The sequence below is a fragment of the Choloepus didactylus genome, chromosome 2 (genome assembly GCF_015220235.1).
Source record: "Choloepus didactylus isolate mChoDid1 chromosome 2, mChoDid1.pri, whole genome shotgun sequence".
Taxonomy (NCBI): Eukaryota; Metazoa; Chordata; class Mammalia; order Pilosa; family Megalonychidae; genus Choloepus; species Choloepus didactylus.
Window position 1 is genome coordinate 160,350,179 of NC_051308.1, and position 13,630 is coordinate 160,363,808.

Sequence of the window (13,630 nt, forward strand, 5' to 3'; positions counted from 1 at the left end):
TTAAACTTCATTTACATACAGCCATTTAAACAGGGGGAACATTTAAAGCTAAAAAGCCAAGAAATCACTTCTTCTGGCATAAAGTTTCTCCCAGGCAAGGAACACCCCAAAAGGCACCAGGATGACTCATTACTTGCATTTCTTACTAGAATGTGTCCCAGTTTGCTCCTATTGGTGAAGGGTGGTTATTTCCTCCACATACACATCTGTACTGACACATGCAATTTTTTTCTCTCAAGCAAAGAAAAGCATGAAGTATTCCTAAGAATAATTCTAAAGAGTGCAAGGATTTTAGGATCAAAATAAAGTTAAAACCACTATGGACATTTTTGGAGTACCACCAATATAGAACTAAAAGGTCAATTTTATGATATTCAGTTGTGCAACTGAACTTGTGTTGTGCAACTCATTCTTACCTTTTAGAGAAATGCCATTAATTTGTTTTACTGCATATTCATTACAAATGACCTCTAAGGCCTATAACTGATTTCTTTTTCACAAACATATAACGTGGGATTATAATTTTAATGCATATCATGAGAATGTGATTTTAAGATCCTGATATGTGGTGAAGTGTATGGATAAGGAATGTGGGTCTACATTAAATTTTACATCAAAATTGTAGGTGATCAAATAAATAATGCAAAATACAACCCTATTTGCCATTCCAGGTTTGCTGCCCAGTTCAGTAGCTATATACATTTAGCCTCTAATACTTAATTATGCCAGAGCCCTATCATGTCCATTAAGTCTAGGAAACTGTCTTAGTTTGCTAATGCTGCAGAATGCAAAACACCAGAGATGGATTGGCTTTTATAAAAAGGGGGTTTATTTGGCTATACAGTTACAGTCTTAAGGCCATAAAGTGTCCAAGGTAACACATCAGTAATCAGGTACCTTCACTGGAGGATGGCAAATGGCGTCCGGAAAACCTCTGTTAGCTGGGAAGGCACGTGGCTGGCGTCTGCTCCAAAGTTCTGGTTTCAAAATGGCTTTCTCCCAGGACATTCCTTTCTAGCAAGCTTGCTCTTCTTCAAAACGTCACTCACAGCTGCACTCCGTTCAGTCTCTTTGAGTCAGCATGTTTTATATGGCTCCACTGATCAAGGCCCACCCTGAATGGGTGGGGTCACACCTCCATAGGAGTATCCCACCGAAGTCACCACCCACAGCTGGGTGGGGCACATTCCAAGCAAATCTAACCAGCACCAAAACGTCTGTCCCACAAGACCACAAAGATAATGGCATTTGGGGGACACAATACATTCAAACCTAATTCCAGAGTAGCTTCCCTCCATCAACCTGGGCTCAGAAAAGACAATGCTGATGCCATCCTCACTATCTTATCCCTTACTGATTTAGCAAAGGGAGAGTCTTCTGGGCTCTCCTTGGGAAAATGGATCAGGCAGTGAATAAATCTGTTCTAGCATGCCCACCTCTCTAAGCAGTTTGACCCCTTCTGTAATATTTGGCCAAGGCAGTTCCAGCATCTGCATCCATTTATTGAAGGCCAGTTTCAGGAAAACATCCCCATAGCAAAGTAGGAGAAGCCTTGTCTGTCCTTGCCTGTGTGTTAAATTCTAAGTTATTAGGTTGTGTCCCACATTTGCAAACTGTCTTTTAAACAACCTTATTTTCTGCCCAACAACACTTCCATTCATCTAACACACAAAATCCATTCTTGGGATCCTATCAATACATATTTGCAAGATCCTATAGCTCTTGTGTGGGAAACGATACTTTTCCTTCCAGAGGAGGTATTGTGTTTTACACTATTAGCCTAGAAGTGATGAGGGGAGGAGGTGAAGGGAAATCTTGAAGAGAACAATCACCATTTGTGGAGGCATCCACCTCAGTAGAGGCCTCTGCAGGGTCTCCAGGAGAGGGAAGGTTGTTACCCTCTAGGGGATGTGGGCCACCCAGCAGCTTTGGTGGGAATCTGGGGATTCATGTTTCTCAAGTGCATCAACTCAGCTGTTCCCATCCCTGGGTATCAGAGACAATTAGATCCTGGGTCTGGTTTTTAACCTGACCTATCCTCCATCTGCTGCAGATGAAGGTTTCCTTAAATACTATCAAAGCCTATGACTGGCTTCCCTTATGTGCAAGTTACCTGCTGGCTAATTTGAGCCTGTCATTATTTTTAGTTAGCATATCAATAGAAGTTAAAAACAACTAAAGAATTGCACAGTCTTTATAATTACCATTGCTACCATATCTTGTAAATGTCCGAAATATTCCACGTCAGTGCGTCATCTTCCACAGATATCCCATCCCAATGTGCGACTGGTGGGAGGCTTATTAGTGGCAGTGCTGCAGCATGCCAAGGCTTATCACCAGCCCACCTACCATAAGCAATGTAGTCTTTATGGCCATCTGGCTTGAAAGTAACTAGACCACAGGCTCCCTCTGAGAATCTGCTTCCTCAGACCATTTCTAACTCCCCTTGTTGGGTCCCCTTTAGAGTCAGACCCTGAGAGGAGGATTGTACAGCTTTTGTTTATTTGGGAGGCATAGGAAAAACAAATAGAGGAGTATGGAAGTGATATGGGAAGGAAAAGCAACCTGTCAAGTTATTATTAAGCATAATCTTCAGGAAAACTCTGGGAGATGGGGCAAAACACTTGCCTCAGAATTATTCTGGCAAGAAGTGAAGGAGTGGTATATTTATAGTTGGTTAAGGGCTGCTCTCAGGATTCTTATTTTCCAGGCACTTCCAGTCTGCTGTGCATTGGCAAGGAGAGTTCTGGAAGGAGAGCAGCCTTGCAACAAAGACAGGGAGTGTTGATGGAAAGTTGGGTTGGCATGCACAGATGTGGGAAGAGAACCCAAAGGGATATGGGCAGAGAATTGACAAAATCTTCAACAATGATAAAAATAAATTTTATGACTTGGGCAAGATGGCGGCATAGAGAGGAGTGGAAGCTAAGTAGTCCCCCTGGAACAACTACAAAAAAACAGAAACAACTAGTAAATAATCCAGAATAACTGCGGGGGGACAAACGAGACCATCCACTAATCATACACCAACCTGAATTGCGAGGAATGCCCGAGAACACAGCGTAAAATCTGTAAGTAAAACCTGCAGAACCAAGTCATGAGACCCCCTCCCCCATAGCCTGAGCTGCAAAGCCTCGTGGTGCCAGAGAGAAGCTCTCTCCCAGCAAGCGAATATAGCTCAGCTGAGCTCCAACTGGGGTTTTAAGTAGCGAGTGTGAACTGTTCACTACAGGTACGCAGCCCCAAAAAAACAGACAGAGGCTTTGGGTGATGACTGACCTTGGAGAGCTGGAGGGTCACCTTGGACTGGGTCTGAAGGGGACTGTCTGTTTCTTTTTTGGCTCAGTGGAGAAAGCCCCAGTCATTTTCAGTTTCCAGGGCTGTGACTCAGGGAAGGGTGGAGACAGCACAGGCAGAGAGAGAGACCATTGAAATGCTAATGACCTCCACCTGTGAGCTCTGTCTTCTCTAGGAGGAAAGGGGTGGGGCCCTTTGCATTCAGAACCAGACCCCAGAGCCTGGGGGAACATGGCCATACCTCCTCACACCAGTCAAGAATTATAGGCTAACAGGCATCACCTACTGGGCAGAAAAGCACAGCGACCTGAGGCATCAAAGAGTGGAGCAATTTTCTAAGACACACCCTCAGGGAAACCAGATACTGAATATTTCTTCCCTCTGGGACCTGAGCCTGTTCTTGTCTGGGAAAACCTGATTTGGATAACCAAGGAAACCATGCCTAGACAACAAAAAATTACAACCTACACTAAGAAAAACAAAGTTATGGCCCAGTCAAAGGAACAAACGTACACTTCAACTGAGATACAGGAATTTAAACAACTAATGCTAAATCAATTCAAAAAGTTTAGAGAAGATATTGCAAAAGAGATAGAGGCTGTAAAGGAAGCACTGGGCATGTATATGGCAGAAATCAAAAGTTCAAGAAAACAACTAGTAGAATCTATGGAAATGAAAGGCACAACACAAGAGATGAAAGACACAATGGAAACATACAACAGCAGAGATCTCAAGAGGTGAAAGAAAACACTCAGGAGCTGGAGAACAAAACACCTGAAAGCCTACACGCAAAGGAGCAGATGGAGAAAAGAATGAAAAAATATGAGCAACGTCTCCGGGAACTCAAGGATGAAACAAAGTACAACAATGTACATATCATTGGTGTCCCAGAAGGAGAAGAGAAGGGAAAGGGGGCAGAAGCAATAATAGAGGAAATAATTAATGAAAATTTCCCATCTCTTATGAAAGACATAAAATTACAGATCCAAGAAGCACAGCGTACTCCAAACAGAAGAGATACGAATAGGCCTACGCCAAGACACTTAATAATCAGATTATCAAGTGTCAAAGACAAAGAGGCAATCCTGAAAGCAGCAAGAGAAAAGCGATCCATTACTTACAAAGGAAGCTTAACACGACTATGTGCGGATCTCTCGGCAGAAACCATGGAGGCAAGAAGGAAGTGGTGTGATGTATTTAAGATACTGAAAGAGAAAAACCACCAACCAAGAATCCTATATCCAGCAAAGCTGTCCTTCAAATATGAGGGAGAGGCCAAAATATTTTCTGACAAACAGATAATGAGAGACTTTGTGAACAAGACACCTGTCCTACAGGAAATACTAAAGGGAGCACTACACGGTGATAGAAGACAGGAGTGTGTGGTTTGGAACACAATTTTGGGAGATGGTAGCACAACAATGTAAGTACACTGAACAAAGATAACTATGAATATGGTTGAGAGAGGAAGGTGGGGAGCATGTGAGACACCACAAGAAAGGAGGAAAGATAAAGACTGGGACTGTGTAACTTGGTGAAATCTAGAGTATTCAACAATTGTGATAAAATGTACAAATATGTTCTTTTACGAGGGAGAACAAGCAAATGTCAACCTTGCAAGGTGTTAAAAATGGGGAGGCATTGGGGGAGGGATGCAATCAGCATAAACTAGAGACTGTAACTAATAAAATCATTGTATTATGCTTCCTTTAATGTAACAAAGGTGATATACCAAGGTGAATGCAGATAAGAGGGGGGGATAGGGGAGGCATGTTAGACATTTGACATTGGTGGTATTGTCTGATTCTTTATTCTACTTTGATTTAAGGTTATTTTTCCTTTTGCTGCTTCCTAGCTGTCATTTTTTTTTCCTCTTTCTTTTGCCTCTCTACCTTCTTTGACTCTCCCTCCTGCCTTGTGGAAGAAATGTAGATGCTCTTATATGGATAGTGGTGAAGGTGGTAAACACATAAATGTATGACCATGCAAAAACCATTGATTATTTACTTGGGATGGAATCTATGATGTGTGAACAAAACCATATTAAAAAAAAATGATTTGATGACGAAGCCTAGAGGGCAATATACTGAGTGAAATAAGGCAGACACATTAGGACAATTATTGCAGGGTCTCACTGATAGGAACTAATTATAATATGTAAACTCATAGACATGAAATATAAGGTACCAAGATATAGGACGAGGCTTAAGAATGGGGAGTGGTTGCATAGTATGAGCAGAATGTTCAATTAGGATGAACTTAAATGTTTGGAAATGAACAGGGGTGTTGGTAGCAAGATGTGAGAATAACTAACAGCACCGAATGGTGTGTAAATGAGGTGGAAAGGGGAAGCTCAGAGTCATATGTGTCACCAGAAGGAAAGCTGGAGGTCAAAAGATGGGAATGTATAAAACTGAATCCTATGGTGGGCAATGTCCATGATCAACTGTACAAATACTAGAAATCACTTCCATGAACCAGAACAAATGTATGACAATACGATTAGAAGTTAATAATAGAGGGGCATATAGGGAAGAACTATATACCTATTACAAACTATACACTACAGTTAGTAGTATTTCAACATTTTTTCATAAACAGTAACAAATGTACTATATCAATACTACGAGTCAACAATTGAGGAGGGTTGGTTAGGGATAGGGGAGGATTAAAGTTTCCTTTTCTTCTTTTCTTTTTTCATCTTTCACTTTATTTCTTGTCTGGAGTAATGAAAAGTTTCTAAAAATTGAACAAAAAGTAAGTGTGATGGATGCACAGCTGTATGAGGGTACCCAGGGGCAAGTGATTGTACACTTTGGATCTTTGGATAATTGTATGATATCTGAACAATCTCAATAAAAATTAAAAAAAAGTAAATTTTATGTATTTTTCACTTCTCATTGAGATAGTGATTAGTTAAATGTAGTCTTAAATTGCTGCATAAAACATAGATTCTTTTAAAATAAAGAAACCAGACAATTCTGATAAGTTTCTTCAAACATCAGTAACAGAACATAGCAATATTCCACACCTTAGACATAGCAAAAGGAAATGCAATATAGAAAAAGTGACAAAACTCCCACACAACAGAGTTGTTGTAAGAATTATTTATTTAAAAATTATTTATCAAGTGCTTTCCAACAGTTGGGGATATACAGATACACAAGAGAGATCTAATCTTTACTATCAGGTATATAACAGGTGATCAATTAATGCTAACTCCTCATTATTGCTGTAAATTCTGTTCAAGTATTAATCTGTGGAAATTCACTGATCTGAAGATTTTTTAAAATAGCTTAATGTTATTTTATCAGGGATATAAGTAAATAAATGGAAATGCTTTGCTTGGGGCTAACCATAAGAATTTTGTATAAAATTAATACAAGTTAATATTTTCTATGAACTGACAAGAAGTAATTTATCCTTTCTGGTAAACTGGCCTGTTGAAATGACTTATTTCTGAAAACTGACTTGATTAAGCCATTGGTTTGTACTGGTGAGTTGTACCTCCCACAGAGGTATTTTGGAAAATTGTAACAACATTTATGAAAGACAAAAAGGACTAATATTTATTGGCAGCACCCAGGACACTAGATATTCTTCAAATGCCTAAAAGTGCTCATTTCCAATTCCAAATTCTACAAACCTCTGGCTATCTCACTGGACATTCATGCGGGCAGAAATAAAATCTATTCATCATTACCTGAGCAGAGGATTCAAATCCACTTTACATATATGCACAATGCATTTTTCGCATGATTTTAATATGCATTGAATTTTACAGGAATACAACAACTCGGGAAATTTTGTTTGAAAATTCATCAAGATTTCTTTAACAACGTGAAGATCACATCATCGACAACAATGCTGATACTGTGTTGGAACCAGTACTATACACTTATACTTTTTCTTCCAAGCATTTTCCATGCACATACTACATGCCAGGCACAGACTCAGGAACTAGGGATACAGCAGTGAAAAATATAATCAAGAATATTTGCCTTTCTGGAGCTTAAGCTTTATTTATAACTGCAATTTCTTAGTGGTTACACCTAAGAGTTAAAGTGTCTGATTATTCATATGTCTTCCAGTGTTGTTGCATCTGAACATTTATATAGTGAAATATGATTTTATTATAACTTACCTTTGTTCCTTATTTATGTTATTTTATATATATATATATTTTATTATGTGGATAATAGAGGGAATATGTACATTATTTATTATAAAAAGAGGCATTGGCTCTGATAGAGTTGATAACCACTTCATGAAATTATATACATTCATATAGTCAGGAGACTTATAAGGTCCTGGGATCCCATGTTATATGGATGGCAGTCTAAGAGTTTTAAAGGCTCTAGAGTAAGTGTGTTTGTATCCTGAACAAAGTGAAATGTTCACTAAAAATAAATATGTTTTATTTCTAAAACCTTTCTATCACCAGAGAGAAAAATATGGTATAAACATCTATGAAGATTCTCAACAAGAAAATACCTATTTTCTTGGTTACACTTCTGAAATATCAACTTTCCATAGCTCTTTTGAGGGGAAAGTATCCACTGCTGTATTGCCAATCTGCTCTACTTTCTTCAGTTACAGAGAATGGCTGGCAATCCCCAAATCTCTTTGTATGTCTCATGCTTGAGTCCAGTTCTGCACCTCAATTTCTAAACTGGAGGTCTTCATTTATATATTCCATGGATATCCCAAATCCCAAACTGAACTTGTTTTCTGTTCCCATTCTCAAATTTGCTTTCTGTCTTTTCTGTATCTGTGAATGGCATGAGGACCTCCTCCCAGCTGAACAAGCAAGAAACAAAAGAATCATCAGGGATTTCTCTTTCCCTCATACCCATCCATTTATCACTGAAATTTCCCTGGATTTCTTATCACCACAATACCATTTGGCCTTGTCTATCTCTAGACCATTCTCATCTCTATAATACACAGAGTAATGATTCTGGAAAAGAAACCTGATTATTGCATGCTCATGTTAAAATCTCTTCAATGGCATCACATTGCCTTCTGAATAAAGTTCAAAATCTAAATAAGGTTCCAATGTATCTTTCCAGTTTCTATTTTCTCCAATTCAGATTCTCTCATCAAACTCCTATTCATCACTCAGGTTTCCATCATGATGTCACTTCCATCATATAATCTTTACCACCCACCCAGGTCCAAGGTAAGTACCCCTTCTATGCACTCCCATAGACTATACACTATCTTTACAATGTGATCATCATAATATATGGTGGTTAACACTTTAGTTGTCTCTTTAGCCTGCTATCTTGTTTACCTCTGTATTCCAATCCTCAGTATTGTTCATGGCTATAGTAATCCCCAAATATTCCAGTTGAATTAACAAATGAACTACTGGTAAATAGTAATCTATATCCATTTGTAATATCTTAAATTTTTGAAAGAGTAATTTTTCTTCATTGGAACAGTGATGGTTGTGGAGCAAGTTGCTACAACAGTGTGTTGTGGTAATACAGTTTTAGAGCACAACAAAAACTTCCAGCAAATGATCCCTTTATCATGAGCACAGTATAAAGAGATCAGAAAGGGCAAATAATATTTTTGTCACTTACACAGCACAAAGAGTCTAAAAGAGCAGGGGAAGAAGTCCCATCAAGGTCTCCAGGAGTGGCTGAAAACTGCTTGGTTCAGGATTGGTAGACAGCAGCTTCAGATTCCCCACTTTGCACTGGAGAAGAGAGACCAATCTGTATTCTTTGAGAGTGGTTGTTATCCACCGCAGGGGGAGGGGACCTTGCCACTGAGAATTCCTGTTCTGATAAGCATCTGTGGCTGCTTGTACAAGCTTTCGGGGTTTAAGGTCTGACCAGGCCTTTTCTTTAGAATTGACATCACCCCCAGGTTGTGGAGTAGCACACAATACAAAAGGAGGTGGGGGTAGTGGAATGTTGGAGGATGGCTGTTTAGTGTGTGTTTGTGGCTTCCCCAGAGAAGAAGGTTGGGGTAAAGTGAAGTCTGGGTGATGGTCACTTGGCAGATGTTTTTGACCTCCCTAACAATGCTCAACAAAGTTTTACATTTTTTCTTTGTTTACATAAGAGTAAATTAGAAAATGGTTTTATGTATTTTCTAAATGAAAATTGACACTTTTGGCCAAAATATGGGCAAACTCTGCTTTTCTAATATACTTAATTCATTAAATGAATATATGAAGTACTGCCCTAGGTGCTGAGAACTCAAAGCTAAAGAAGGTTGGCCTCTGTTCTTACTGAGCTCAAGTTGTAGTAGAGAAGGTGAATTTGTAAACTAATAATTAGGTGGTTGTGGAGTAGGTGCCATAAGGGGTGTCTGTAGAGTGACACTTCAGGGAAAGAGAGGAATTTAAAATATCAGACTGTGTGTGAGGGCAAATAAGGAAAGTTTGCCAAGGATATGGTGGCTTGAACCAAAGACTGAAGTTTGAGTAGAATTTATCTGATAAATAAGAGATGTAAAAGCTTTCCAGTTGGGAGATCAACATATGTGAATGCGTTAAGGTTAAAACAATGTACCATATTTTCATGGCCAAAGAAAAGGTGAGTGGAATTTAAGAAGCAAAAAAGAGAGAGAGAGATCAGCTGATATAGGACCTTTGTTTATAAGCTAAAGTATTTGACATTTGTCATCAAAAATATGAAGAGTCAGAATATTAAGAGGGGAAGTGAGGTTTCCAGGTTTTTAATATTAAAAATATCATTCTGTATCGCTGGAAAAGAAGTGATTTTAAACTATGAATACATGTAAATGTAGGTATATGACCAAAATTTAAAGGTAATCACTGGTAGGATAAATATAGGATGTATAATTCTCAAATCCCTAAAGAGAAAAGACTAAAGAAACCTTGAATTATATAACAGAAGCAGCAAATTAGTGGAGAGTATATAGTGTGAATGTTTAAAAGCATAAAACCTTTATTAGAGTAATAGAAGTAAGAGCAAATGAAGATATATGAGTTAAACCTCTCTGCTTAAAATTCTGAGTTTAGAATGTAAAACAAAAGACAACTCTGATAAATAAAGACCCCAAACTAAATAATGCAAACAGAATAATAATAATGTGATATGAGGAAAATTAAAAATAAAAGCAGTAGTGGCAATATCAATATTATATAAATGACCACCATCATTATAATCATCATAACAATTCTTAATTTACCACATTGTCAGATACTATATAACAGTACTGTGGCTTGCTTTAAGATGGAGGGGCTACATGGAAAGGGATGTAGGTGGTCTATAGAATTTGAAAGCAGCCAACAGGTGTCAAACAGAAAAAGCACAGAGATCTCAGTCTTCTAACAGCAAGGAATTGAATTCTGCAAACAAGAAAGAGCTTGGAAGCAGATTTTTCTCCAGACCCTCCAGAAGAGGATTAAGCCTGGCCATCATTTTGAGTTCAGCCTTGGGATACCCTGAGCAGAAAACCTAGCAATGCCATGTCAATCTTCTCACTTACAGAATGAGTATTGTTTTAATTTGCTAAATTTTCAGTCATTTGTTTTGAAGCAATAAAACTAATACAGAGATAGTAAAATTGCATTGAAATAATCCCCACCCCCACCCCCCAAAAAACAGTAGAAAGGAATGTATAAAAATGATAATGGAATTTAATAAAAAAGGAAAGATAGAAATGAAAATACATCTAAAGCTAGTTACTTGAAAACTCAATGAAATAGACATTCCTCTAAAAGATATTCATGGGAAAATGTGTGAAAATAGTAATTCACAACATAAGTCATGTAAAAGGAGATATAAACTTAGACAGAAAAATTCTTTTTTAGATTATGTACAGGAAATTGTGCTCATGACATTCACTCAATGAAATAGTAAACATTTTGTTATAAAGTTAAATTATTATATTGGATAAAAAATTCCTTGAATTGCTTCATGACCCAGAAGACTTCATAGGGAAATTTGTATAAACTTTTACAAAACACACTTTCTTTGTTCTTCATTCTCTCCCAAGGCAAAGAGAAAAATAAGAAACTTCCCAATTCATTTTATGAAGCTAGTATGAAGCTAGTGTGAAAAACTAACAAACAAACATTAAATAAATAGAATACAGCAAAAATGACACAGCAAACTGCCTACAAATGTTTTATGGAAGTTCTTTGTGGAAATTCAAGGGTTGTTCATTATTCAAAAATAGATTAGCATAAGTAATTTTTATTTACATGGGTACAGGAGAAAACTTGACTTTTAAGACAGATGACAAAAGACCACTGAGAAATTGAACTCAATTTCTGATATAAAGAGATAGATTCTTATTAAATACTGTTATAATATTTTTCTCAACTAGGTAATAGACAAATATTTAATTCATAGTATGCACCAGTGAAATCTTAAAAGATTTGCCCATTTGAAAAACAATCAAAATGAAAAAGGAAGTAGCATGGAGTAAATAGAGTTAAACAGTCTATGTTTCGAGAAGCATCAGGGAAGCAGAAAAATAATTACTTGATTTAGATTGTAATACGTACAGGATAAGTCCTGTAGTTTCTAGGGTAATTCCTGGAAAATAGTTTCAGAATGTATAACTAAGTTAACATATAGGAAGAATATCAGTATTTGATTAAATCAAAAGAAGACAAGAAAGGAGTAAAAATGAAACCTTGTAAGATGGTGGATATAAGCACAGCTATAACATTTATTATACTAAATATAGAGAGACTAAATTCTCTGTGTTACAGACTAAGCTAGGCATAGTAAACAACAAGAACTACATATTGCTTATAAAGGTCATACATTAAATATAAGGACACAAAATGATTGAAAATGAAATGATGGAAAAACGAACATGGAACACTAAGTAAGTAAAAGCTTGCATTGCTGTATTAATACAAGGCAAAGTGGAATTGAAGGTAAGAAGACTACTAAAGATAGAGTCATTTTAAAATATAAAGGAGTCAAACCAATAATCACAATGCCAAATTTGTATTCATCTAAAAGCATATCTTCAAATTGACAGGAAAGGAGAAAAGAAGAAATTCACAATAATCTAGCACACTTCTCTCTATAACTTGAAAAAAACAGACAAAAAAATCAGAAGATATGACCAATTAAGTTTTCAAACATTAACTAATTGATATATAGAGAATAGTATATTGTTAAGTCCAAATGTATGAAATTTAAATATACACTAGGCCATAAAGAAAGCCTCAAAAAAATCCAAAGACTGAAAATTATTTTTATATTCTTTGATAAGAATGGAATTAGTCTGGAAATCAATAATAAAAATAAAACTAGAAAAACCCCTACTGACATTAATTAATACAGTTCTTAATAATCCAAGACTCAAATCAAACATAAATTTAAAAGTATTTTGAAGTAAATGATATTAAAGATATAAAATTAAGAAGCGTGCAATGCAGAAATTGTACTGCCAGCTAAGGTAATTTAACCGGCACCAAATTTACACTCTTTTTCAATAATTAGGAAACTGGGGAAAAATATGAAACAAACATTTTCAGATATTGGACAACAGATAGCGCCAGAATGCTATCCATTGGATTACAGATAAGGTGGGCCCTACAATTGCAGGTGCTAACTGTGGAGGCAGTTTCCAGCCCACACTACTGGATAAAGAAGCCCATACAAATTTAAGGTCTTCCTGAATTGAGGAGCCAAAGAAGGGAGATTGGGGAGGCCAGCACAGCAAGCAGTGTAGTCTCTTATTATATTTAAACTGTTGGTTTGGTCTGCAGTGAAGTAAGAAGAGAAATGGAGATTGAAATTTAGAAATTCATTAATCCAGTTTACACCAGGCAAATGAGGAGGTAAGAAATAAGCCCACTACTCATACAGAAAACTTTAAATAATGATACACAGGGTGCTGGTAGAAAGCATGCAAAAAAGTACTTGACATGGGAATTGTTTTTTTTTTACATGCAACTTTTATTTAGTTACAATTGAGGAAAGAAAACTTATGAGTATAATAGAGATTCTCTATATTAATCAACTATACATGCATTTTAAATGAACAATAGGCAGAGTTTTTACAATTCTCTTTTATTCTTATGTTTCTTTTGATCTTTTGATTATGTTTACTGAAATGTAATTGTATGTTTGTTAAATCTAAAATTCAATAATTTGGGCTTGCATTTTGAATATCTTTTTCATGTTATTTTTACCATCAATCTCCCTGCCACCCTCCTCCTTTCTCTCTCTCCCTCTCTGTCTCTCTCTCTCTTTCTTATATATATATATATATATAGTCCCTGAGGAATTGGGAAAAAAATGTAAAACCTGATTTTTCACCAAAGATAATTTCAAATGCATTGTCCTGGAGAGGGGATATATTTCTTTTATCCAAACTC